This window comes from Mobula hypostoma, chromosome 19 (genome assembly GCF_963921235.1).
Source record: "Mobula hypostoma chromosome 19, sMobHyp1.1, whole genome shotgun sequence".
Lineage (NCBI taxonomy): Eukaryota > Metazoa > Chordata > Chondrichthyes > Myliobatiformes > Myliobatidae > Mobula > Mobula hypostoma.
This window is the reverse complement of record NC_086115.1, coordinates 59,868,569-59,891,090: the sequence shown is the minus strand read 5'-3', so window position 1 is coordinate 59,891,090 and position 22,522 is coordinate 59,868,569. Positions and strand designations below refer to the sequence as shown.

The 22,522-nt window shown below is 42.9% G+C and overlaps 1 protein-coding gene and 1 long non-coding RNA gene across 9 annotated transcripts in view; one reads left to right on the top strand and one right to left on the bottom strand.

The window, feature by feature from the left end:
• Positions 1–22,522, top strand: part of ablim1b (actin binding LIM protein 1b) — a 406,574-nt gene that overhangs the window by 192,521 nt on the left and 191,531 nt on the right. The window lies entirely within an intron of this gene.
• LOC134359088 (uncharacterized) lies at positions 8,365–22,414 on the bottom strand. Its single transcript, XR_010021033.1, has 3 exons — positions 22,383–22,414; positions 21,002–21,090; positions 8,365–8,393 (listed from the first exon to the last, which is right to left on the bottom strand). It is a non-coding gene; the product is annotated as an uncharacterized LOC134359088 (long non-coding RNA).

Below are 22,522 nucleotides of genomic sequence, written 5' to 3'. Positions count from 1 at the left end.
TCTCCTCACAAACTCCTCCCAGTTATGTTACAGACCTCCCATTTCATCCCCATCTAGACATCTTAATATGTTTATCTCTATCATTTCCCATTCTAATGAAAGGCAATTAAGCTGAATTCTCAAGGACTTTTCTTTCTTTTTCAGCCACTCTCAGGTTGGAGGATCAACACCTTGTATTCAATCTCGGTAGCCTTCAACCTGAAGGCACGAGCATAGATTTCTCCTTCTGGTCATGTTTTAATTTTCCCTACCCTTCCCTCTTCCTCTATTCCCCACTCTGGCCTCTTACCTCTTCTCCTCACATGCCTATCACTTCCCCCTGGTGCCCCTCCGCTTCCCTTTCTCCCATGGCCCACTCTCCTCTCAGATTCCTTTCTCCCATGGCCCACTCTCCTCTCAGATTCCTTTCTCCCATGGCCCACTCTCCTCTCAGATTCCTTTCTCCCATGGCCCACTCTCCTCTCAGATTCCCTTCTCCCATGGCCCACTCTCCTCTCAGATTCCTTTCTCCCATGGCCCACTCTCCTCTCAGATTCCTTTCTCCCATGGCCTACTCTCCTCTCCTCTCCTCTCAGATTCCTTTCTCTCCAGCCCTTTACCTTTCTCAACCACCTGGCTTCGTCTATCACCTTCCAGTTATCCTCCTTCCCCCTTCCCCCCACCCAGCCTTTCTATCCTGAAGTCTTCCAACTTCCTTTCTCGTTCCGATGAAGGGCCTCAGCCTGAAACGTGAACAGTTTATTCACTTTATTGACCTGCTGAGTTCCTCCAGCAATTTGTGTGCGTTTCTCTTTCCAGAGCTACTGGCTGACCTGCTGAACATTTCAAGAATGGTCTCTAATTTTTTTTTCAGATTTCCAGCATGTGCAGTCCTTTGCTTTGGCTCCCATCAAATCTGGCCTAAAATGATTGATTTATTTTATTTTAGTGAGGAGTAGGCCCCGCAACTCTGATTAACACCAACCTAATCACAGGACAATTTACAGTGACCAATTAACCTACTCAGTATGTCGTTGGACTGTGGGAAGAAACTGGAGGATCTGGAGAAAGCCCACTTATTCCCCGGGAAGACGTGCGGAGACTGCTTACAGAGCAGTGCTGGAATTGAACTCCGACCTCCGCAATGCCCTGAGCTGCAATAGTGTTGCGCTAAATGTGACGCTACCGGGGATGGTTCGACACAGGACATGAGTTTATACAGCCATGTTTATTAACCCCACTGTGCTTGTCTACTTTTCAAAAGGTCAAATTGACCTTTATTTTACTTACTGAGTGATGCATGAAGTCTGCATTACTGCAGTTGGAGCTTGTGCTTCAAGGCATTTTTGAGAGCTACCTGGTTAGTCGATGTTTAATGGCTTTAATTTTGAATGTGATTTACATCTTGTGCTCTCAGTCTCATAGTTGGCTTATGCATAAACTTGATTCCAGCGCACATCAAATATTTAACCTGATAACAACATCTAAAAAGCTGGAGGACCCCAGCAGGTCAGCAGCTTCTCTGGAGGGGAAAGGGCTGACATCCCAGTTTTTGCAGGGTGGGATGTCTGAAAAGGGCTGACAACAGTTTGGGTTGACACCCTTTCCTTCAATCTGTTAAACTGAGTAGCAGAAAGTGGAAGGAAAGCATGCTACCTTGGGAGGTAAACAGATCTCTCAAAGCCTTTGAATAGTCAAGGTTTTGTCCTTTCTGTAAAATAAAATTGTAGGTTGTGGGTGTGAGCAAGATCAGCTTTGCATATTTCTCCATGATTTCCTTTGAACAGGTTGGATTGCTGGGTTATTTTCAGAGAACAGTTAGTGGTCGAAGTTCAAAGTAAATTTATTACCTAAGTACATATGGCACCCTGAGATTTATTTTCTTGCGGGCATACTCAATAAATCCATAGAATAATAACTGTAATAGAATCAATGAAAGATTGCACCAACTTGGACATTCAACCAGCATGCAAAAGACAATGAACTGTGCAAATACAAAAGGAAAGAAATAATAATAATAAATACAAAAGCAATAAATATTGAGAACATGAGATGATGAGTCTTTGAAAATGATTCCATAGGTTATGCTAACATTTCAATGTTGGGGCAAGTGAAGTTAAGTGAAGTTAGCCCCTTTGGTTCAAGAGCCTGATGGTTGAGGGGTAAGAACTGTTCAGCCGTGAGAAGAGATGGTGAGGGTTCCCTAATGATGAATGCTGGTTTCCTGTGACAGCACTCCGTGTAGGTGTGCTCAGTGGTGGAGAGAGTTTTATCCTCACAGTGTTATGAGTATAGATCCATTTGCAAACCAGATGGGTTCTTTCTCTTCAGAACAACTCTCCAGTTTTTTAGGATCATCAGAACTAATCTTGACTTAATTCCTTGTTATTTAAATAACTGAATTTAAATTCACCAGCTGCTTTGGTGGGATTTGAATTTCTGCGCCTCGTTCATTACACTTTTGGATTGCAAATCTATTAATCTAATCATTGCTGTCCTCTACGCATCTTTCAAGGTCACAGTTTTCAACTTGGATTATATTGAGAGCAGTTTCTCAGATAAGCTACAGAGAGATTTTTTTTTCAGTAGCAGAATGACAGGAATAGAATGATTGTTCTCCAACTTCAGACTGTGAATTATAAACATGTTTGCTCTACTAGTTTCATTCACATTCTATTAATTTTTGAACTAATCAAATGTGGAGTCAGGGTTCTTTAGAGGAATTTCAGTGTGGTCTGAAATTTTGAATTTACCAATGAAATATCTTTAACTGCTCTGAAAGATTTATTTAAAGCAACTTGACAAATTAAATGTGCTTTGCCTGAAGTGGTGTACTAAAAAATCAAATATTCTTGGAAGGCAATTATAATTTTCTAATTTTAACCCCGAATGAGATGTTAGCATAGATGAGTGTATTTTAATTTCTGTTGTAACTACTTGTATTACTCAGTTTAGATAATGGAGGAAAATATAGCTCTGGAATTGACTTCAAACTGAGGTACAAAATTATACATCATGAAACATTTTCTGCTGAGAACCACCACAGCCAATCAACAGTTCTGTTCTCAATAATTTCTTGCAACTAATTAGTTATTCTATGGCAATTGGTGAATGAAATTATTTTATTTGAATCTGATTGTAAAAAATTATTGCGATAAAGCGCGGAGTTGGCCCCTCCAGGCCTCCGAGCCGTGCTGCTCAGCAACCCCCCAATTTCACCCTAGCCTAATCACAGGACCATTTACAATGACCAATTAACCTACTAACCAGTACATTATTGGACTGTGGGAGGAAACCGGAGCACCAGGAGGAAACCCACATGGTCTCGGGGAAGATATACACACTCCTTACAGACAGCCGTGGTGGGAATTGAACCCAAGTCACTGGTACGGTAAAGCTTTGTGCTAACCACTAGACTACCGTGCTGGCCCCAGTGAGCTTGGTTTGCCTCTTCCACAGTCTGAGACGAGAATTCTGCACTGAACTGGGCTGATTTTGAGATTGATGGTTCTTCCTTTTATATAAATAAATCCATGTCAAGAGATGGAACTGCTGAGCAAAGCTGCCTGCCACATGGTTGTAAAGATGTACAGAACAGAAACGTTCCTTTGACCCACCCTGGCCATCTACCCGAATCTCATTTCCTGCATCGCGTCTGTTTCCTTCTACAACTTGCCTATTCAGGTGCCTGTCTAAATGTCTTTTAAAAGTTGTGATTGTATCTGACTGTACAGTACTACCTCCTCTGGCAGAACTCTTTTTGTACAACTCAGATCCCACTTAAAACTCTTTCCGCTAACCTTTAAAACTATGCCGTCTTGTTTTTAATGTTCCTATCAAGGGACAAAGATTCCAACTGTCTGCCCTATCCATTCCTCTTATTTGACATGGCTCTATAAGATCATAAGACATAGGAGCAGAATCAGGCCATTCAGCCCATCGAGTCTGCTCCGCCATTCCATCATGGCTGATCCCTGATCCCACCTGCCTTCTTGCCTTATCCTTTGATGCCCTGACCAGTCAGGAAACTATCAACTTTCACCTTAAATATACCCATGGACTTGTTCTCCACCACAGTCTGTGGCAGAGGATTTCACAGATTTACTACTCTGGCTAAAGAAATTCCTCCTTACTTCTGTTCTAAAAGGTTGCCCCTCAATTTTGAGGCTGTGCCTTCTAGTTCTGGATACCCCTACCATAGGAAATGTCCTCTCCACATCCACCCTATCTAGTCCTTCCAAAATTTGGTAGGTTTCAATGAGATCCCCCCACAAGTCACCCCTTGACCTCCACTACACTGTAAAAGTTAACTGGGTAGCATAGTAGTTAGTGAGATACTATTACAACTCGGGCATTCTTAGATTATGAGAACACTCAGTTCTCTTTTATTGTCATTTAGAGATGCATACATGCATTAAGAAATGATACAATGTTTCTCCGGTGTGATATCACAGCAAACAGGACAGACCAAAGACTAGCACTGACAAAACCACATAATTATAACATATAGTTACAGCAGTACAAAGCAATACCACAATTTGATGAAGAACAGTCCATAGGCACAGTAAAAAAAAAAGTCTCAAAGTCCCTGAGTTGATCGACTCCCGGGTCCCTGATAGCAGGCGGCAAAAGGGAGAAACTCCCTGCCATAAACCTCCAGGCACCGTCAACTTGCCGATGCTTTGGAAGCAGCCGACCACAGCCGACACTGAGTCCATCTGTCCGAAACCTTCGAGCTTCCAAGCAGCCTCTCCGATACAGCCTCCCGAGCGCCATCTTCTGCCGAGCGCCTTCGACTTCTCCCCAGCCGCGGAAACACGCAAAGCTGAGGATTTCAAGGCCTTCAGCTCCAGAGATTCAGGTTACCACACAGTAGCAGCGGTAGCAAAGCAGACATTTCAGAAGTTTTCCAGATGTTCTGCTATGCACTCACGTCTGTCTCCCATCAAATCAGGATTGTGCACGGTCCCCTACTTGACAGATAACAGATATTCATCACGGGAGAGGCCGCGCGCGCTGTTGTCGCGCCGCCATTTTCTCCCTCTGGAGTTCAATTCCGACACCGTTCTGTAAGGACTCTCTGTACGTCCTCCCTGTGGAATGAGTGGGTTTTCTCCAGGTCCTCCAGTTTCTTCCTGCAGTCCAAAAGGTATACTGGGTAAGTTAATTGGTCATTGTAAATTGTCCCGTAATTAGATCAGGGTTAATTGGGTTTGTTGGAGGCTGCCGGAGTGCCATGGCTTGAAGGGACTGAAGGGCCTACTCTATGCTTTATCTCTAAGTAAATATATTGTAACTAATTTCAAACTCTTAACGACAATTATCTTTGAAATGAAAATGCTGATATTTAAATAGTCTATCAGATTTCTTTAGAAATGTCAGTTTTATGCTCTCTAAACTTTCAATGTTAAAAGTTCACTCTGCAAGCAGTTTTGTGATACAAATACTGCATGTTTTAATTTTGTGTCGTATGTCACATTTATGGGCAGTAAAGAGTAAACAATTCTTCTTGCCAAGTTATTTTCTTGAAAGATACTGGTTTTTTTTGCCCTATTTACTTCTCGTTCTTCTCAACTGCAGAATGTCTCTGCGCTGAGTGGGAAGCAGAACCTTGTGCTCCTGTGTGTCTTCTTGAATTGACAGACATGACCAAGATGAATCTGACATGTTGCCAAGGCCAGGCGCCGTTTTGCTGTTTGGAAATAATTGATCAGCCATTTGGATCTATTTATAGGAATTTAATTACTTTGGGTGGAACAGGAGCCTTTAATCTGACGGTTGATTTGAAAACCTGGGCTTGTGATGGGGCCTGCTCTCTACAATTTGTACAGGTTGTTGTCACTGCACCATTTTCCACGTAAGGCCACTTCTAACGTGGATCTGGTCTGCCTTCAGTTCTACTGGACTCGTCTCCCTGAACTGGCTCCCAGTGCCAATTATCAATCACAGTCAGAATCACCAGGGAAATTTATTTCAGTACAGAGTAAGACACAGAAAGTTACTTTCAGATACAAAGAAGTAGCGCAAAAGAACAAGAGTAAGGTGGTGTTCTCGGAGAGTTCAGGAAATTGATGTCAGTCGGGGAGGAAACTGTTCCTAAAATATTGAGTGTGGGTTTCAGGTTCTGGTACCCCTTTCCTGATGGTAATAGTAAGTATAGGACTTGTTTTGGGTGTGAGGGCCCTTAATGATAGATGCACCGGGTTTTGGAAGACATCCATGCTGGTGGGGAGGCTTGTACCTGTGCTGGAGCTGGCTGAGTTTAAAAACTCTGCAGTTTTTTCCAGTCCTTTTCCGTGAGTGGTCCCTCCATCGCAGGCAGTGATGCAACCAGTTGGAATGCTCTCCACAGCACGTCCATAGGAATTTGCAAGAGCCTTTGGTGACATACCAACTCTCCACAAACTCTTAATGGAGAGCTAACACTGGTATTGCCTTCCTTGAGAATGCGTCAATGTGTTACACACAACTGGAGGAAGGTGAGGCGTAGACGCAGGTATGCTCCAGATACACTACCTCCCTTCTCATTTCACCTAACCCCCACTTGCATATTCTTCCATGTGCATTTAACTGATTCAGAGATGAGGTACCATGCCCTCTTGGACAAACATTTTCCCTAAAGGAGGGGAGGTGCACAGATCTTCTCCTCAGCAGTTGAGCAGGTGGGCGTTACTATTGACGTGAACAGTATGAAGGCTTCAGGTGTGTGTCCTGGAGAGCTTCTATCCCATGGGAGCTTAAAGATCCTTAAGTCCCCTGCCAACAGGTTCGGGAACAGTTATCACCCTACAGCCATCAGGCTCCTGAACTGGTGGGGATAACTTCATTCACCACTGTTCTGATTTGATTCTAAGACCACAGACTCGCTTTCAGAGACTCTTTACATCTTATGGTCTCAGTGTTATTTTCATTTGCAGGTGGTATTCTTCTGTATTTTTGTTACTCTTTGTCTATGTAGCTTTTTGCAGAATATATATTTTTTCTCTGTAATTGCCTGCAAGAAAATGAAACTCAAGGTAGTACATGGTAACATACATATTTTGATGATAAATTTACTTTGAACTTTGATCAAGTCAAGTTCAAACTTAGTTGTCGTCAACCATTCATGAATACAGCTAAAGCAGCGTAACTCTGGGGCCAAAGTGCAAAACACTGTACCAACAGTTATACACAGCACACAGCACATATAGCACATATAAGGCAGCTGTAAAATATAGTCACATTAAAAAAAATATAGTCTAAGTCCCCGAGTCAATGAACGTTGCAGCAGTCTGTACTCGAACACAATACAGCTTGTCTTCTGGGGAGTGAACACTGGGGGCAGCACCGAGCCCAGCACTCCAGTGGAGCGCCTGACTTCTGTGCCTCCTGCTGGGCGGCTGCAAACAGGTGATACTGCAGCTTGGGGCCTAGTTCTCACTACGTCAGAGGCCACGCAGCTTTCCTGCTGTTCACCGGTAAACCAATGAATTGGGTTTGCAACATTCCACATCACCATTGTCGAACGGAGTCCTGCGATCACAAGAAAAGCGGCTGAAATGATCACTGGCTGTCACACTGCACACCTCCCTCACTCACCAACACTTCCGTCGCAGGCAGCATCACGGTCCTCGCCAAGTCCAGCTCCTTCAGTTTCTCTGCATCTGGCTGACGGGGTAGACCTGCGGTACTTTAAGCTCTTAATATCTCACAGAGTCTTCAAATGGTGCAGTACTAAAGCCTATGGCCTAACGTGCATTTTCTCCTAATTGCTTCTCATTGCTGTTTGGTAGAATACTTGGAAGTTCTCGTGGCTGAGAAAGCACATGCAATGGAGGGCACTTCTTGTCCCATTTTCCCCGATTTCCTTTGAATTCCACAACATGCAAAAGTGCATGGTTCTCTGAGTGTACTGAACAACTCCTCACAGGCCTCTGGGCTGGAGAAGTACAAGGATTCACGGCTATATTGGTAAGCGAATGTTCCCTCTCCTCAGTTGGAGGACTGAACCCGGATTCTGTGGCTGACCCTGTTATGTTTTGTAACTTTAAAACATAGGAGTAATTCAAAGGAAGACACGGGAGTCCGAAACACAGGTCTAACTTTGAGTTTCCATACAGGAGGCATGTACGTATCACCTGATAGCGTGATGATGTATGAAATTCATATATTTATACATTTAACCCATAATAAATTATTTAAACGAGCAAGAATGCTGAATCAACACACACAGACACACATTACTAAAATATTAAATGCACAGCAAACCCCACCACTTCCGGGTACTCCAGCCCAACAAAACAGCCTCTTGACATCCAATGCGTCAGTCCTTTCCCGTTCCTTACATGTGAGTCACTCCTTTTCAGACTTTGTCCAAAATCAGCACCCCTTATCCCAGTGGAATACTTGACTTTTACATTTGGGAATAACTACACCTATTTGTAGAAAGAAGCTGGATGTTAGAAATGGAAACACCAAGATTCTGCTTATAAATACCTCTTTCATAATATTGTAAACAACATCAGGTTAACATATGCCTTTAGTACAGATGGTTTTAACATGTTGCCTAGTTTAAATATTACCAATAGAATACATAGCACATTGTGTCACTTCTGATGCCGATGTAAGTGGAAGTGATAATGGACTAATGTGCAAATGTTACATTTTATTTCCCACAGCTCTGCCTCTAGCAGAGCAGAAATATTGACTTCCACGGTTTTGTTTGTCTTGGCTTGATGGTTGGATTGATGCCTTGTGCCATCTGCTGACTCAGTATGAGGTCGTCATTCCCTTCACAAATTTTTGCTTTATCCCATCTGTATTCAAACAAGTATCATGTAGAAAATGTGTTCATTAGTTTGTTTGACTGTCCTATTCATGCATTAATCCTGTGCTTGGTGACCTAATTAAGTAATGTCGTAATTTAAACATTCCTGTCTTTGCTTTCAAATCCCTCTGTAGCTTCTCTCCCCATGTTTGCAATTCACAGCCCAACAATCTATTGAAATATTTCATCCCGCCCCATACTCTCAACTTTAATTGCTCCACTCTTATCTGATAGTGGTGGGGTTGGAGATTCACCTCTATCAAGGGAAGTGTAAGGCACTGCTTCCCTGCAGGACACCCTCGGGCAAGGTGTAGCACCTGCTTAGCCCCACACCCACCCTCCCTGAACAGGGTCGTATGAAGCCATGGGAGCAGGTGGTGGATGATCATATGAGCAGCTGGTGAAGATCACAAGTCCTGGTTATGCAACCACTGACGCCAGGCAGACAACCTCTGAACAGTACTGATCATGGCTGGGGTCACCCGTCTTGTAAAGACACTGCCCAGAAGAAAGCAATGGCAAACTACTTCTGTAGAAAAAATAGCCAAAAATAATCATGGTCATGCATAGACCATGATCTCCCACGTCATACGATACAGCACATCATAATGATGTCATACAACATGGCACATAATAATGATGTCATTCGACATGGCACATAATGACGGTGATGATGATAATATTGATGAATATGAATCAGATTTATTATCACCGGCATGTGTCGGGAAATTGTTGACTTAGCAGCAGCAGTTCAATGCAATACATAATAAAGAAAGAATAAATAAGTAAATCAATTGTGTATATTAAATAGATTAAAAATAGTGCAAAAACAGAAGGAATATATATTTAAAAAAATTAAAGTAGCATTCAAAGGTTCGGTGTCCATTCAGGAATTAGATGGCAGAGGGGAAGAAGCTGTTCCTGAATCGGTGAGTGTGTGCCTTCAGGCTTCTGTACCTCCTTCCTGATGGTAACAATGAGAAGAGGGCATGCCCTGTGTGGTAAACCATGTATATATGTTGTAACTCGGTTAACTGTCTGGACACACACCTCTGCTGACTGCCCCTGTGGCTCCTCCCACAGAGTCCTGTATAAAGGTGTTCGCCTTGCCCCTGCCCCTCAGTCCGGGGCAGACACTCACTGTGGAGGTCGTATTGTACAGCGAATAAAAGCCTTTCAGTATTTTACCAAACCTCAGTCTTTTGGAGTAATTGAAGGTGCTTCACCCTGGGTGCTGGAGATCCTTAATAATGAACATTGCCTTACTGAGGCACTGCTCCTTGAAGATGTCTTGAATGTTGCGGAGGCTAGTACCCATAACGGAGCTGACTAATTTACAACTTTCTGTAGCTTCTTTTGGTCTTGTATGATAGCACCTCCCCCTCCCCCCGCCCCACCTCATCCAGACAGTAACGCAGCCTGTCAGAATGCTCTCCACGGTACATCTACAGAATTTTTTAAGTATTTTAGGTGACAAACTAAATATCTTCAAACTCCTAATGAAATATAGCTGTTGTCTTGCCTTCTTTATAGCCTGATTGATATGTTGGAACTAGGTCTGATCCTCAGAGATCTTGACACCCAGGAACTTGAAATTGCTGACTTTCTCCACTCCCTGATCCCTCTGTGAGGATTGGTTTGTGTTCCCTCGTCTTACCCATTCTTCTTTAAGCTGCCAAGTGCATGGGATCTTTGGCTGCCTCTTCAGTCTCTTTCCTCCCCAGGTCCTTTAAGCTTAGCCTTTTGACAGATTTTATCATCTTGTGCATCACCACTTTTGTGGTTCATTGTTGAACCTTGTTCACATTATTGCAAAAAAAATGGAGGTATGTATTGCCCCAAATGTGCTCCAAATACAGGCACAATTTTCAGTGAATAATCCTGACAAGGTCATTTCTTTTTGGCGTCCTAAGCACCCTGAATTTTAATAATTATACCCTTGAGGGCTCCTAGACTGATTCACGGGGCACTGTAAGTAGGTACAGTTCTGTCATTGCTCGAGCAGGTCAGGACTTGTGTTTTTCCAACACTCCTGCCTTTGAGGAGTTCTTATCTTGGATGTTGTATGCAGCAGCTCAACATTAGCAATTCTGCTGTTGTTGTGCAGAAGGCGTATAGTATGACAAGGTACTTTTGATTTGTGTCATGTTGGAAAGAGCTTAATCTCCATTTTCTTGTTAATTCTATTTCTATATGGACGCTGATTGATTACCAAGATAAATGCAGCATCTTTTTGCTTTGCGTTTAATTTTCAGAATCTCTGATATTTTCCCCCTTGTATTAAGTAAAATCACTTTATTGAAAGACCAGCTTTTCCATAGAGCTTGGCAGCAGCTGCTGAGAGCTGTGACCCCTCTGGGGAGAGGTAACAACTGGGAAGGGGAAGAAAACAATGTGAGACTGGGTGGCAGAAGCAAGGGACCTGAAATTGTACGGAGTGTGAAATTTGGTTATTGGACTGGTGAATCCTTCAGCTTCTGACTGTGACTGAAACTCCTTCTGAAATAGAATACATTGTGGCCAAATATTCCACTGGAAATTTGGGAGGGACGGCAGGTTCCCAGTAGATCTTTGTGATTATTGTTTTCATCTGGCAGGTTTTATAACCGGATTTTATATGTTGCTTTTCCAACAGTTTTCCCACATTTGTTAATGTAGTTTCATTGTTTCATCTGGTGCAGTTGGAAATGATCAGACTCTTGAGCTGCTTGGCATTAGTTGAGCAAGTAAATGATTTGCCTTATTCTGTGATTAATACAAGAAATAAAATATTTTACTAAAGATTAGAAGGATTCCAGATGAAAGATGCACTTCCCAACTATGTAAATATGTAAATGCATTTGGAAATGGATTGAAGCATCTGTGTGCCAGAATACCATTACTACGAAACAAGATTTGGATGGAGGCACATGCAATTTGCGTGATCCAATTGTAAAAGATAATGAGTTAATCAGATCAATTATTTAAACCTTGCTAAGATTGAATTATTCTTTTGTAAAATCTGGTTATATCCTCTTTGCACGTGCATATTATCTGTTCCACAGATCAGAAATGCACAAATCCAAGCCTCTTTGGGATGTGAATTTTATTAATACATGCAATTTGCTGATTTGATGTTTTACTTGGAATTGACTTTGTATGGTATTGGACTAATTTATTATGTTCCATGTGGCTTGCGTTACTTACCAGTCGGTGTCTTATCTGCACACCTGCACTTGTACTCGTGACTGGGGTGACTGAGGTATGGAAGGAATGTCATATTGATACAAATAACCTGATGCTGATTAACATACTGATGCTCAAAGGTGACCTTCAGGATTTGAGCTCGGAAAAACCAAGACAGTCTTTTCCTGTAGATAATCTTTCTAGTCTTTGATTTGTACACACGATCCATGCTGCTGATTGAATACATCACTGCCACAAATTACTTAAGAAATTGTTTTTTTGTGGTCTTGAGCCAAAGCGGGTCATTTTCCTAATTAACCATATGGATTTTTTGAGACTTAATCTTGGAATTAATGGGCAATAAATCTCAGAGCAATTATTATCCAAGGGTTTTAAAAAAACTGTGCAATAAAGTATTTTGGCTGCACTCCAACATCAATAAACTGAACAGCTATCCATTTCCGCTGATAAATTCCCAGATTGCCTTTAGATGACAAATCAGTGGAAATCAGTTTCTATTTCAGTGCTTCCCAGAATATAGCACTAGTGCAACACACACAAAATGCTGGAGGAACTCAGCAGGCCAGGTGGCACCTATGGAAAAGAGCACAGTCGATGTTTCAGGCCGAGATCCTTCTTCAGGACTGAAAAGGAAGGGGAGAAGTCAGAGTGAGAAGAGTGGGTGGGAGGGGAGGAAGAAGTACAAGGTGGCAGGTGATGGGTGAAACAAGGAAAAGGGGATGGGGTGAAGTGAGGAGCTGGGAAGCTGATAGATGAAGGGCAGGAGAAGGGGAAATTTGATAGGAGAGGACAGAAGACCATGGAAGAAAGGGGAGGAGGAGGAGGAACACCAGAGGGAGGAGAGGGGCAGGTAAGGAAATAAGGTGAGAGAGGGAAACAGGGACGGGGAATGGTGAAGGGGAGGGGGTAATTACCAGAAGTTCGAGAAATCAGTGTTCATGCCATCAGGTTGGATGCTGCTCAGATGAAATATAGGGCATTGCTACAGGTTGGCTACAGGCTGGTAAATAACATGGTATTTACCACCAAGGTATCAATGATAAAGTCCATGATTTGTCCACTTCCTTTTATATATTAGTGCAGTTGGACCTGCCTGTACAGCTACCCTGGCAATGTTTTCCAGTGTTGGGGAAACAAAAGGCAGGTCATAGAGTTTGAACACCGTCACAGGTAACGAATTAGGTAAAGTGTATCCACATTTCCTGGACACTGTTTATTATGGTACTGTACTTCACCGGAATTTCTCCTCCAGATATTGGTGAACAAAAGACCTGTTGCTGCACTTCAAATAGTTTGCACAGTGCATTAACACACATTTCAAACACAAACATTAAAATCATTTAGTTTGAGAGATTTCATGTATGAAATGATATTCTTTTACTGGGTAGCTTTCTAGGTTAAATGTTGGAGTATTGCAGTTTGCTGACTTTTTTTTGGTTGCTTGTCAGGAGCTTTACTGTGACCAAAAACCAAAATGAGGTTCAGATTGTGATCTGTATGATGCATGTCTGTTAGCTGTAAATCTACCATCTCTACAATCAAAGTTCAAAGTAAGTTTATTATCAAACTACATATGTATCACCATTTACTACCCTGAGATTCTTTTTCTTGTGGGCCTTCGCTGTAGATACAAAGAAACACAATAGAATCAATGAAAAACTACACACAAAGACAAACAACCAAAGTACAACAGAAGACATATAGTATGAGTACAAAAAAATAAAATACTAATAATAAATGAATTAGTAATAAATAATATTGAGAACATGAGTTGTCGAGTCCTTGAAAGTGAGTCCATAGGTTGTGGAATCATTTCAGTATTGAAGTGAACGAAGTTATCCACACTGGTTCAGGAACCTGATGGTTGAAGGAATAAGACCATAATATATAGAAGCAGAAGTAGGCCATTCAGCCCATCAAGTCTGCTCCGCCATTCAATTGTGGGCTGATCCAATTCTTCCAGGTCATCCCCATTTCCTGCCCTTTGATGCCCTAGCTAATTGAGAACCTATCTATCTCTGCCCTAAGTGCACCCAGTGACTTGGCCTCCACAGCCGATTGTGGCAACAAATTCCACAGATTTCCCACCCTCTGACTAAAGTAATTTCTCTGCAAATATGACTGACCTTGGTTGTATGGGACCTACAACCAAGGTACTTCCCAAGAGAGCATGCCCTGCATGGTGGAGACTGCTATCTTGTGGCAGTACTCCTTGTACATGTGCTCAGGATTAATTCTGTGATGGACAGTGCTGCCATTCCCATAAGAGCCTGTATCACATAATTCCCCATCATCACTACGGTCCGTGTCATATGATGTGGGTGATCATGGTCTCATGATCATGATTGTTCTTGGTAAATTTTTCTACAGAAGTGGTTTGCCATTGCCTTCTTCTGGGCAGTGTCTTTACAAGACGGGTGACCCCAGACATTATCAATACTCTCCAGAGATTGCCTGTCTTCAGTGGTCGCATGACCAGGACTTGTGAAATGCACCGGCTGCTCGTACGACCATCCACCGCCTGCTCCCACCCACGTAACCTAGATCGGGGGAGGGGGGGCTAAGCAGGTGCTACACCTTGCCCAAGGGTGACCTGCTGGCTGGTGGAGGGAAGGAGCACCTTGCACCTCCTTTGGTAGAGACGCATTTCCACCCCGCCACTCATATATCACATGATTAGAAGCAGAAAAAATAGACATTATGGATTTTGTATGACATTTTTACAGGGCTGAACAGGCTGCATGCAAGGACGGTGTTTCCCTTCGCTGGGGTGTCTCGAAAGAAGGGTCATAGTATCAGGACATGGGGTAAGACCGAGATTGGTATCTTACCCTATGTCCTAATTAACTTACTGACTTACTTTGGAATGCAAGGCAACAAAATCCAGAACCTGTGCAAGAAAACTCACGCAGTCAGGGAGAGAATGTGCAGGCTTCACTCAGCACCCGAAGTCGGCTTTGGACTTGTGCCAATAGTGCTATTTGGCTATTATAGCCACAAAAGGTATTGATGGGTACGGGCAGAGAACAAGACAAACTAGGTGATCATGTGGGGGATATGCTTTTCCCACTGAGATTGGGCGAGTCCAGAACTAGAGGCCTTAGGTTAGGGGTGAAAGGTAAAATATTTAGATGGAATTTCACTCAGAGGAAGATGCGAGTGTGGGATGAGCTGCCAGTGGAACTGGTGGACGCAAGTTTGATTGCAGCCTTTAAGAGAAGTTTGGATTAGGTCATGGACGGGACGGGTATGGAGGGATGTGTTCCGGGGACATGGACGGGAGGGGTATGGAGGGGTGTGGTCCGGGTGCAGGTTGATGGGACTAGGCAAAGTAAGACTTTGGCATGGACTATTTCAGATGGGCTGACGAGCCTGTTTCTGAGCAGTATCACTCTATGACTCTGTCAGGAGTGATTTTTTTGAAAGGTAGAGCACTTTTGAAGAGCTGAAAGTCTTAACTCCTGGTCCTATTGTTCTTTGTTATCTTTTGTAAAGTTTTCTTGAATTAGTATATTTCAACTAACTCACTAAATTCAGTCACCAATTCAGTCAGCTTGTTTGATTATCACACACTACCAGACATAACTGTCTACCACCCCACACCTCAACCGACCTCCCAATATACCTCTTTAAATATTTACTCTATCACTGTTCACTGCAGCTGCGGAGGGGGCAGTCTGCCTGGCTTTTCCAAAGTTTAAAGTTCAAAGTAAATTCATTATCAAACTACATATATGTCACCATGAAAAACCCTGAGATTCATTTTCTAGCGGGCATACTGAATAAATCCATGATAGAAAGATAACCATAATAGAATCAAAGGTGTTCAACAAAAGACACAAAGTCTGCAAATACAAAGAGAAAAAAAAGCTATAAACATTGAGAAGATGAGATGAAGAGTCCTTGAAAGTGAGTCCATAGATTGTGGGAACACTTCAGTGATGGGGCAAATTGTGAAGTCCCTCCGACTGGCAATGTGGATCATTCAGAGGATAATGGGACAATGGATTACCACTGTGTCCAGGTTTAGATTAGATTAGATTATGAGGACACGCAGTCCTCTTTTATTGTCATTTAGTAATGCAAGCATTAAGAAATGATACAATGTTCCTCCAGAATGATAGCACAGAAACACAAGACAAATCAAGACTGAAAAACTGACAAAAACACATAATTATAACATACAATTACAACAGTGCAAAGCAATACTGTAATTTGATAAAGAACAGAGCATGGGTACGGTAAAAAAGAAAGTCTCAAAGTCTCTCGAAAGTCCCATCATCTCATGCAGACGGTAGAAAGAAGAAAAAAAACTCTCCCTGCCATGAACCTCCAGCGCCGCAAACTTGCCGATGCAGCACCCGACCACAGTCCGACTCAGAGTCCGTCCGAAAACTTCGAGCCTCTGGCACCGAGCACCATCTCTGCCGAGCGCTTCGACCCCGGCCCCGGCAACAGGCAATAGGCAAAGCCAAGGATTTGGGGCCTTCCCTCCGGAGATTCTCGATCGCACAGTAGCAGTGGCAGCGAAGCGGGCATTTCAGAAGTTTCTCCAGATGTTCCTCCGTGCTTCTCACGCCTGTCTCCATCAAATCAGGATTGTGCATGGCTCCTACTTAACAAATACAATATCAGTTCTCCAGTGAGCTCCATTTTATTCCAAACTAATGTTTATTACTATTCTTGTTTCACTTCTGAGACGAAATCTGGAGCTCCTGAAGGGCCTGTGGGAGGGAACATCTTTTAATCATGTGGGCTGCTCACCTCTGCCCTCTCATCAGTTGGTTGGGAAGTATGTTATGGAGGGCAAGCCGTTGCCCATGCAGCAGGCTCCCCCCCTTCACCCATCTCATGATCCCAAAGGAATGGCAGACACTGATACAGTTTGGAATCACAGGAGTTCCCAGTCAGCGTTGAATTCAGTATGGGATTGTTTTAGGGTCTCCAGCTCCAGATTTTTCCTCACGGTTCACTCGCAAAGCCTTCCGCAAGGCAGCGGAGTTTTCTTTCTCCTAGATGAGCTGCCAGCCTTGGCTGATGAGCCCCATCTACCAAAGTGACCCCCCAGTAACCCGCTTTGCACCTTTTGTCAGTAGAAATGATTCTATTTGGCTTAGTAGCTGAGCCACATGTTAAGACCAGGAACTGTCAGAGGTCATTTGAGCTGCGTGCCATTGGGAGCATTTAATAGGTAGTGGGAGCTTATCCCCACTACCTTCCCTGGCTGTGACAACCTTACAGAACCAATACTAAAGTACTGAGTTTGAATTAGCATGTCCTCCGTTCTGAGTATTGCTCGCTGACAATGGATTATGCCCATGTCCTTCCCCCCCGCTCCCATTACAACAGCTACTCACTTCCTCAAGCAATTCAGGAAATTTTAGCTCCTGTTATCACATCTGTTGGTAGATGAGGTCAATGGGAGATCAGCAAATTACTGAATGTTTTAGTTTGCAGGGTGGAAGAAATCGAATGCATTTGTAAAACAAAATACAATATACGTGTAACAAAATATAACAATAATGGTGTAACAATGTAATGTTTTTTCTCTCATTTGACCAGTTCTTACTACCTGACAGCTGAGATCATTGCCTATATAAGACCATAAAATATTGGAGCAGAAATAGGCCATTCAGCCCTTCGAGTCTTCTCCACTGTTCATCATGACTGATTCAGTATTCCTCTCAAACCCATTCTCCTGCCTTTTTTGTGTAACCTTTAACGTCCTGACTAATCAAGAACCTATCAACCTCTGCCTTAAATATACCTAATGACTTGGCCTGCACAGCTGTCTGTGGCAATGAATTCCACAGGTTCACCACTCTCCAGTTAAAGAAATCCGCCCTCATCCGTTCTAAATGGATGTCCCTCTATTCTAAGGCTGTTTCCTCAGATCCTAGACTCCCCCACTATAGGAAACATCCTCTCCATGTTTACTCTTTCTCGGCCTTTCAATATGCAATAGGTTTCAATGAGATCCCACCCCCCTCATTTTTTTTAAACTCCAGCAAGTACAGGCCCAGAGCCATCAAATGCTCCTCATATGTTAACCCTTTCGTTCTCAAAATAATTCTCGTGAACTTCTGGACCCTCTCCAATGTCAGCACATCCTTTCTTAGATAAAATTATTTATCATCATCATCATCATTATGTGCTGTGTCATATGACACTGGTGATCATGGTCTTTCCATGACCATGATTTTTCTTGGCAAATTTTTCTACACAAGTGTTTTGCCATTTCCTGCTCCTTCAGAAATTGTCTGCCTGGCGTCAGTGGTCACATAACCAGGACTTGTGATGTGCACCGGCTGCTCGTATGACCATCCAGCACCTCATGCTTCACGTGACCCTGATCAGGGGGCTAAGCAGGTACTCACCTTACCCAAGGGTGACCCGCAGGTTAGCGGAGGGAAGGAGCACCTTACACCTCCTCTGATAGAGACACATCTCCACCCTGCTACCCGATTATTTAGAACCCTGTTTAACTTACAAAGTATAGGCAGATGGATAATACACCAAAAGCATATGGGATAAACCACACAGTAAAAAAAATGTCAAGACAAGAGATTCTGCAGTTGCTGGAAATCCAGTCTCTCCCACTTTCCCCCCCCCTTCCCTCCCTTCCCCCCTCATATATATAAAATATGTGTGTGTTGGGGGGAGAGAGGGGGAGAATGGGAGTGGGAGGGAAGAGAGAGAGAATGGGGGACAGGCGAAGGGGGGAAGGGGGAGACTGGATTTTCAGCAACTGCAGAATCTTTTGTATTTACATAACATAGACTAAAATTAGTCTATGGAGAATCCCTCTCCATAGACGCTGCCTGACCTGCTATGTTTTTTGGCTGAGTCACTTCATCTGGACTAGAAAGGAAGGAGGAAAAATTGAAACCTTTGAGCTATTAATCAGAATTGTCCACAGTGAAGTGCTTTAGTTACTATATTTACACACTTCATGGATATCCCTTTTGCCAACCAACCTCCAGCTCTTGGCTCCATCCGTCCCCCTCCTGTCTTCTCCTATCATTTTGGATCTCCCCCTCCCCCTCCCACTTTCAAATCTCTCACTATCTCTTCTTTCAGTTAGTTCTGACGAAGGGTCTCAGCCCGAAACGTCGACTGTACCTCTTCCTAGAGATGCTGCCTGGCCTGCTGTGTTCACCAGCAACTTTGATGTGTGTTGCTTGAATTTCCAGCATCTGCAGATTTCCTCGTGTTTGCGTAGTGAAGTTTGTGGCTGTTTTTGTCTCACTGTACCATAAATTGCAGAACAAGTGTGCTGCGTTCCATCGAGTAACCAGGTGAATAAAGGACGCGGCTGCACGTACCTTAACCAAACTGACTGAAGAATAAGTAGTGAGCAGCCAAGAGTTCTAACCAAGTAATAAGGTAAACCAAATGTGTTGAGGAGAGAAAGTCAAAAATAGGAAGAAACAATGCTTTAAATACAGATAAAGATTTTTTCCTTTCGATAGTAATTAAAGCTGTGTACACATTCTCAGAGCTGGAGAGGATTCTGTTATTGAGACACAGCGTGGAATAGGCCCTTCCAGCTCTGAGCTACACTGCCCAACAATCCCCCAGTTTAATGACAGGACGATTTACAATGAACAATTAACCTACAGACTGGTGTGTCTTTGGACTGTGGGAGGAAACCAAAGCACCCATTGGAAACCCACTCAGTCACGGGGAGAACATACAAAACCTTACAGACAGTGGTGGGAATTGAACCCGTGTCGCTTGTACTGTAAGACATTGTGCCAACCACTACACTTCCCTGCCGCCCCATTATCTTGCAGAATTTAAGAAACCCTGGTTAGATGTTATAACACAAGAGATCCTGCAGATGCTGGAAATCCAGAGCAACCCACAGGTCAGACCCTTCATCAGTCTGGACCCAAAATATTGACTGTTTGTTCATCTCCATAGATGCTGCCTGACCTGCTGAGTTCCTCCAGCATTTTGTAGATGTTGTATCACTGCAATAAATCTACACTGCTCTTGATTCCAGTGAGTTTGATCCAAATACTTCCTCTTTCAGCTACCGACTGCACTGTGGATGAAATGTTGGCCCTCAGGTTTCTATTAAATCTCTTCTCTCTAACTTTAAATCCACTTGGATTGTAACTGATTTTTGTATTTAGCTACAAATATGCTACCTTTGAAATCTGCGCTTCAATTTTCATGTAATTATCCACCACAAAACTTGGCTGTGCAAGGTTCTTGTGTGTACTGGGTTACCATAATATTACTGATTTACACCAGCTGTTGACTGAGAGTGTAATGTCAAGTAAGTTTTTAATCTCAGCAATATTTACACCAAAATGGCAAGCTAACAAACTTGCTGATTGAAAAAGGCACTTTTAAAATCATAGCTTTTTAGCAGGCAATTTTTTCAGTATTCACGGTTGCTGAACTGCTACCTGAATCTTTTTAACTAAAAGCATTCTTGTTAGTAAGAACAAGAATCCTCTGTGTTGGTGAGACCCATTGGGAGTTGAGGTACCACTTAATCGAACATCTCTGCCCTATCCACCAAAAGCAGAAACTCCCGGGGCCCAACATTCTAATTCTCATTCCAATTCCCATTCCTGTTCTGATATGTCGGTCCATGGCCTCCTCTTGTGCCATGATGAAGCCATCCTCGGGATGGAGGAGCAACACCTTGTATTCTGTTTGGGATGCCCTTGAACTGATGGTATGAATAAAGATTTTTCTTCTGGGATAAAAAAAATCACTCCCCACCCCTCTTCTTCTATTCCCCACTCTGCCTCTCACCTCCTCCCACCTGTCTATTATTTCTCCTCCTTTCCATTCTTCCATGGCCCGCTCTCCTCTTCTATCAGATTCCTTCCTCTCCAGCCCGTTACCTTTCCTGCCCACCTGGCTTCACCTGTCATGTTCTAGATATTGTCTCCCCTCCCCTCACTTTTTTATTTTGACATCTTCTCCCTTTCTTTCCTTTCCAGTCCTGAAGAAGGGTCTCAGGCCAAAACATCGACTGTTTATTCATCTCCATAGATGCTACCTGACCTGCTGTGTTCCTCCAGCATTTTGTGTGTGTTACTTTGGATTTCCAGCATCTGCAGATTTTCTCCAGTTTAGGTCTTTGTAGCAACTACCTGAAAACGAACCAAAAGAGAGGCGAAGTGAGGAAGTATCGTACTGTTTGACGAGCTTCCAACTAACTGAATTCCAAGTCGAAAAAGTATGTTTAATCCTTTATTACAAACCAACAATAAATCATTTGACTCTTCCGTATTTCATGCAAAAGTAATTGAATCAAATTCAAACAAAGAAAAATATGCACTCCCTACTCACCCCTTTTCTATACTGCCAAACCAGGTGAACAGGTGACTATACTTGTTTCATGTTTACCGCCACCTGTCACGTGCTGCCCGTACAAACCCACATGACAAATTACTTTCACCCAGAGTGAGGATGCACATCACAAGTACAACACAGACAGGCAATAAATAGATGCATGGCTCCTACAGACTTGCTAATAAGTGACAGGAACATGGCCATGCATCCTATTGGGGGGTGGTCTTTCTCTGATTTCTATTGTGTTTCTTGTATTCACTGTGAATGCCTGTCTGAGTTGTATATGGTGACATCTATGTTGTTTGATAATAGATTTACTGTGAACTTTGAAATATTTGTATGATTGTTGAATCCTTGATAGCACAACAAGTAGACAGCAACACAAATGATTTGTGAAGTGATGAAAATATGTGGCCCAGTAACATAGTTTCGCATTGCAAATGCAGATCAATTTGGAGTAAGTTAACCATTGCAAGCGCGAACAGCTGTATAGCACTATTTATGTTAGGTGTTTGCAAATTCAGATCTTCACATTGTCACAGAGCAACAAGTGGTTATCCACCATCTTGCATGTGATTTCCTGAAAGCAAAACAGCATTTCGCAAGGGTTTTGGAGGTCAGTACCTGATATAAACGTGTGAGAAATCTGATCCTGTTGCACGCAGAATATTGCAGCTAAAATATGCCCCTGATACCTTTCGGCTAATCATAGAACATACTGACTCAAATGGCCCCAGCCCCATCTTTCCAAATTGACAACCTTGTGTTGTGTTACTTGAATGTGGTGAGATTACAAAAGCTGTTCGCAACAATGCAGTTAAAGAAATACAGGATGGATTCCACTGGAAAAAGTTCTTCGATTTTCCCCATCTTAAGCTCACTTGTTGTGTGGATTTTTGAAGATCAGATATAGCCGACTGATGTTCCGTAATAGATGTTTGTATCTTATCGATTGAATCGGCAATTTTCTGGAAATTAATTGAAATTTCCGCACGAATCAGCTCCGTAACAGAGGTTGAAATTTCCCTTTGAATTAACTCCGATATAGCTTTCAAAATCACCGGTGGTTCAGTCGGAGGGAAATCGGTACCTTTCGGTTTAACCGGAGGTTTGCCATCCTTCCCGTTTTTCCCATTCTTAGACATAGCAGACCTTAAACGCATCCAGTTATCGAAGAGCCCAATTTGTTTCAAAGTATTGTAAAAGTTGATGCCTTAATGGTTAATTAAA